The sequence below is a fragment of the Natator depressus genome, chromosome 26 (genome assembly GCF_965152275.1).
Source record: "Natator depressus isolate rNatDep1 chromosome 26, rNatDep2.hap1, whole genome shotgun sequence".
Taxonomy (NCBI): domain Eukaryota; kingdom Metazoa; phylum Chordata; order Testudines; family Cheloniidae; genus Natator; species Natator depressus.
In genome coordinates, this window is record NC_134259.1 from 13,446,183 (window position 1) to 13,452,182 (window position 6,000).

Below are 6,000 nucleotides of genomic sequence, written 5' to 3' on the forward strand. Positions count from 1 at the left end.
CATCCCGGGGATCCTGTCACAATAGTTTTTATTTAAATGTGATGGATGCTTGGGATGCTTCCCGTCTTTATCCTGATGCAAATGTAACTATCAGTGTTTGGCAGAAGGAAGCAGAAGCCACAGGTGAAAATGTACGTGGAATACGGAACACTGAAACAATCTTCAAAGATGACTCACATTTTCTTCAATGAATGACGTTTATCACAGAGATCCATCTCATTGGAACAAACCATCAAGGAAAGTGGTCGATTCGCCATTTTGTGATGTCCTCAAATCAGTGGGTGCCTTTCTGGAAGATGCTTTAGCCAGATACAAGCTACTGGGCCCAGTGCAGGGGTAACTGGGTGAAATTCTATAGCCTGGGCTATTCAGGAGGTCAGGCTATGATTTCATGGTCCCTTCTGGCCTCAAAATCTATTAATCTGAATCTTCTAGATGCTAACAAAAGGTCCAACATACTAACATTACCTGAGAAGAACACAGGAATTATCAGACTGGATCAGACCCAAAAGCCATCTAGTGCAGTATTCTGCCTCTGACACTCTGGCACTAGATCTTACAGACAAAGGTGCGGGGACAACCTGGTGCCTGGAAAAGTTGCTTCCCAACCCCTATTAGGGTTTAAATTCCTTCTAAAACTCTTGTTGTTGTTTGTAATCCTTCCTACTATAACTTTGAATCCTCTCAGTATCCACAGAAATGGCCATTTAAAAAAATCCTATTAACTCTTGACCTCTATGGTATCTTGTGGCAGTGAGTTCCACAGTCTAATTTTGCATTGTGTGGAAAAAGTATTTCCTTTAACCAGTTCTGAACTAGACAGCTTTCCATTTCATTGACCATCCCCTTGTTCTTGTGTTATGAGACAGGGAGATCTGGAGCATTCGGTCTTCCTTCCCTAGATCTGCCATTATTTTGTACGTCTTTATCAGGTCTCTTCTTCTGTGCCTTCTCTCTAATGTTAACAGTCCCAATAATTTTCAGCATTCTTCAATAAGGTGGTTTTCCCATGATTTAATTTCCCAGATATATATGTTGCAAAGTGAAGGTCCATTAAAACACTGGAACAACTTACCAAGGCCTGTGATGGATTCTCCATCACCGGAAATTTTAAATCAAGATGGGGTGTTCTTTCCAAAGATCTGCTCTAGTTCAAACAGGAATTAATTCCGGGAAGTCCTGCAACCTGTGTTAGACAGGAGGTCAGACTTAATACTCATAATGATCCTTTCTGGTCTTAAAAGTGCTTCCAAATGTACTGGGAAGCCCAATCCTTGGCAGATGCTGGTTGTATTATAGCTTCCACTGATAGATATCCAAAGTTTATTTCTCTTGTATCCTTTGGGAATATTTGTTTCATTTAGCAAGTCAATAAAATACTGTTGAATTGCATTGTTTGGAATCTCTCTCTCTTTCCAAGTCAGAATAGTGACGCTTCCTATCCCTTCTCCATGGAGTGGGTACTCCAGACCCACAATTCTGAAAGTCTGGAAGTCACATGGCTCATAGATGCTGGGGAGAAGGTGTCATGTTTACAGGTTTTTCCCTTCCTGAGGTGTGAATCTGCTATATGCTGTATGTCTGAAACAGGGAAGCAACTAACATGCTTCATTTCGTCCATCTCTGATCTGCCTGCAGATGGAAACTGTAGTCCTACTGCCCTCCATTGTACTCCACCCTGGAGAGGACAGCCTGCACCAGGTATGTCCCCAGAATCTGGCTGTTAGTAGCTGGAATTGCAGAGATTGCCTGGATTTGGGTTGGAACAGGTGTCCTCAAGCAAGCAGTGACATGGAAACCTCTGGGGCTGCATGAAGCATGCCAGAGCTTGCAGAAATAGTCATTCCCAAACGCTGCAAACAGGGCAGAGATCCAGAGCCAACGCATTGTAGCACCCTGGAGGAAAGCAGTGCAAGCAGGCTTCTGGCAGCTGGCTCACTCGCTGTATCCCTGCTGGGACCATGCCTGAAACAGGCTCCAGAGACATCCCAGAACATACGTGGCACTTCCCCAGGAGCGCTGGAGACATTAGGCTGGCCTCCTACACTGCAGTGCTCAGAGTGCGATGAAACAAGCCAGGGAATTCCTGGGACTCACAGCCAGGTCTGAGCGGGGAAGCGGAGCCCAGAGGAGATGGCAAAGTCCGAAGGGAAGTGTAGCTATTTCAGCACCACCAAACCCAGCCATTCACAAATCATCTGTCAGGAGCAAGGGCCAGCAGCTAGCCTGGTTCCCTGCTCGCTTAACCCCACAGACAGTTTAATGAGGGCAGCTGGCCCCAATTTAGCCACCTGAGTGGCCCAACCTCCCGACTGGCTGAAGGGATCAGCAGACCTGGTCTTGAGGCGAGCATCACAGTGCTGGCTGCTCAAATCATTTTCCCATGGCTGTGATAGCTTCTGTGCCTGCTTGTGCCCAGGCCCGCACCTGCTTTTTGCAGCCTTGGACCCAGCCCTGCTCCTGCCTGCCTTACTCCAGGTAACCCAGCTCTGGTTCCTGATTTCTGCCTCCAGTTCTCACCTGGCCTCCAATTCCAGACGGCTTATTCATGCTCCAACCACTAGGCAAGACTGCCCATGTCTCAGTCCTTGCAACTCCCTCCCGCCCCCCCCCAAAAAGATTGGATTAAAAATCATGAGATTTTTTTAAAAAGTCCAATTGTGAGTTGTTTTAATTTGCCCTCTAGTTTCTGAGCCTTTAGGGCGCGCTCTGGGTCATGTTTTCAAGCTTTGCTCTGCCAACACATGGCCCAGAAAGTTTTGTATTAAATGAAGGCTGAGAGTCTCACTTAAGCACCTGAACCCAGGAAATGCGGCTTTTAGCGAAACAGCCCGTATCGTGGGGCTCAGGTACAAACGTGAGGTGGCAACGCTGGGTGATTCGGCTCTTTCAGTATCCTTGCCATTTCACGCTGCCTTCTTCTCCGAGCCTGCACCTGAATTACTGTATAAAGAAAAGGAGGACTTGTGGCACCTTAGAGACTAACAAATCTATTAGTCTCTAAGGTACCACAAGTCCTCCTTTTCTTTTTACGGATACAGACTAACATGGCTGCTGGTCTGAAACCCATGAATTACCGCAGGCTCCAGATATTTACAGCACTCCGCTCTCTCAAGCTCACTATGGAGAAGCGGCCACTGATCCAGAATGAAGGGTTGCAACTCATTTTCCTTTACGAACCGCATTTTGTCCCCCAATCTAAAATTCACACCACGCTCAGAAAAAAATTAAAAGCAATATTGCCCTCAAAATGTGCGTGTAAGGTCTATGGGCAGTTTTTCTTTATACTACATGTGACAAAAGAGAAGTTATGAGACATGAACAATGATCAGTGTTCGTTAAATCTACACATGTTTTCTGCTATGTAGCATGAAACCAAAAGTATAATTTACTGGACTCCTCAAGCTGAGATCTGATGCTCAAAACCAGCACACTCTAATTTTAAAAGTGATTACCTTTTAAGTAATAACATGCCAGTGGCTTTCACATTTAAAAACATAAGTCTCTAGAGATAGACGTCAGCATATAACTCAATCAGCTTCGGAGAAATCTTCCACCAAAATGGAAGCTGATCGGAAAAGCTGATCGGCAATTGAAGCAGATGATAAAAAGAAGTGATCAGCCCACATAGGAGGTGCCCTGGGCGGATCTTTTTGGCAGAACCTAGCTTGAGAACAGAGAGATGATGAGAATTCAGATTCCATGCGGTGGATTCAGCTGGTTGAGATGTGAAGCACAGACCCAAATGTTAAACTTCACCATCAGGGTTTAAGTTATTAAATGCTAAAACAGGTTGGTACTCGGAGCTACCCTAAGGTCCGGGGAGCTCTGATCCTGGGGAAGTTCACAGGGGTGCTGAGAGTTTTCCTGACCTCTGGTTCAGCTACAGTGTGCTCTGTTACACCTGCCAGCACCCCTCCTAGGCACAGTAAGGCCTTGGGAGTGGCACACTTCTCCTGGGGACTCTCTAACACCCCCCCCCCGGAAAGCGGAGGGGGGTGAGGACCCCCCCAGTGACATTTCAGATGCACTTCTCCAGGCTTCTGGCTGACAGACACACAGATTTCAGAGTAACAACCTTGTTAGTCTGTATTTGCAAAAAGAAAAGGAGTACTAGGGGGCACCTTAGAGACTAACCAATTTATTTGAGCATGAGCTTTCGTGAGCTACAGCTCACTTCATCGGATGCAATAACAGAGGGCATCAGGTCCTCCGTGCACAGAGCAGTACTTGGAACTTGGACAGTGGGAAGTCTTAGGGGTGCACATTCATAGATTCCAAGGCCAGAAGGGACCAGTGTGATCAGCTCGTCTGACCTCCTGTCTAGCACGGGCCAGAGACCTTCCCCCAAAGAATTCCTAGAACAGACCCTTTAGAAAGTCAAAGAAGCACTTGGAGAACCCTAGGCCTAACCTGGCGAGCTTTGTCTGGGACAAGCCTCCATCGCAGCATTTCTGGTTGGTAACCCACCTGTTACACCAGCAGCTGCATTTCCTGGCTTACACATGTCCTAATTTCAAAGGGATTTGTTCCCCTTTCCTTGTCATTTAACCCAATGGCGCCCAAGCCACGGCCACATTTTGCCCCTCTGCCCCCACATCTGCAGGTGCCAGTGCGCCCTTTGGGAAGCGTTGCCCTGAACCACCACTTCTAGATGTCGGGAAAGAGGAGTGAGGCAGGAGACGCCCCTAATCCTGACTACACAGCAGAGCCAAGCACAGAGCCCTTACGCTGCCAGGCCGTGAACGAGACGCCCCTGGGAAAGTTTCCTGTCTGTTCCTCCAGAGATGGCCTGCCCTGATTCTCTCACCGAATGGAGCAGGAGATGCTCTGCAGTCGGGGGGGTTCATGCCTTGGCCAAGGCAATCATCAGCTCATGATTGTGACACGTTCCTGGACAGGCTGGGCTTCCTCCCTCTCCTGGGCTCCTCTCTGATCTTTTTTTGGGAGAGGGGTTGGGGGGGAAGAATCATATTTTTTAGCTGTTGTTTGTCTCAGCCGCATCCAAACCTGAAGGCTGAAGCCATCGAGAAAAAGCATTTGGCACTAGTGCTGGTGTCAGGAGCTGCTTGTGATTGACAAATGGGGGGGTCCCCGTGGAGCTCATTAAACTCGACCTCAGCCCTCCCCGCAGGAGGCCTCAACACAAGACTGATCAGCTTGAGTTTAGACCCCTGTTCCTCTGCCATTAGAATGCGCTGGCTCCTCTGCTGATGTGTTGACTGGGCTGGGGTTTTCGGCAGCATTAATTCCGTTTGGAGGCACAGATGCTTTTCCTGCTAATGACGGGCTGCGGCGCAGGGCTAGCGGGAAGGTGGGTCAGTCGGTGCTGGAGGACCCCCCAGGCACCTGACAGCGTGATTATTCATGAAGGCCTTCCTGCCTGCAGACACTTGCCTGCCTCCGCTCCGCTCCCGTCTCCAGTGACAGTTGTTTCCTCTGGCTTGCTTGGGCAGTCCTGGAAGACAAGGTTGCTGCATCAAAGTGAAACTTGTTTTCTTCAGAGCCTCCAACTTGCCGGCGCTGCCCAGATGGATCAAACACTGAGCAGGCCCAACGCCTGATGTTGGGCCTGGCAGGAGAGGGAGTGATGGGGCAAATGACAGGGGAAAGAGCTGGGGACATGCCTAAAAATGGGGATGTGCAAACGGGCTGGATAGAGGCTGTGGCCACAGAGAGAGGAGCCCGTCGCCCATTTCCAGAACTGAGAGCAGCCAGCTGAAGCCCAGGCAGACAAGGTGTGGGCAAAGGCAGCCCGGGAGCCTCAAGGAGAGGAAGTTTCCATTCACCCCTCGGCTGGCTGTTCAGCCAGCTGCTCCAGGGTACCAGAGAGAACTGAAGTAGAAAACACAGATGCATGCACATGCACGCACACAAAGTCCCACACACGTGTACGCACACATGCAAAATAATGCACACACCTCTGCACACCAATTCACATGCACCCACACCATGGCACATGGACACACCTGCACGCCAGGGTGCCCATACATGCACACA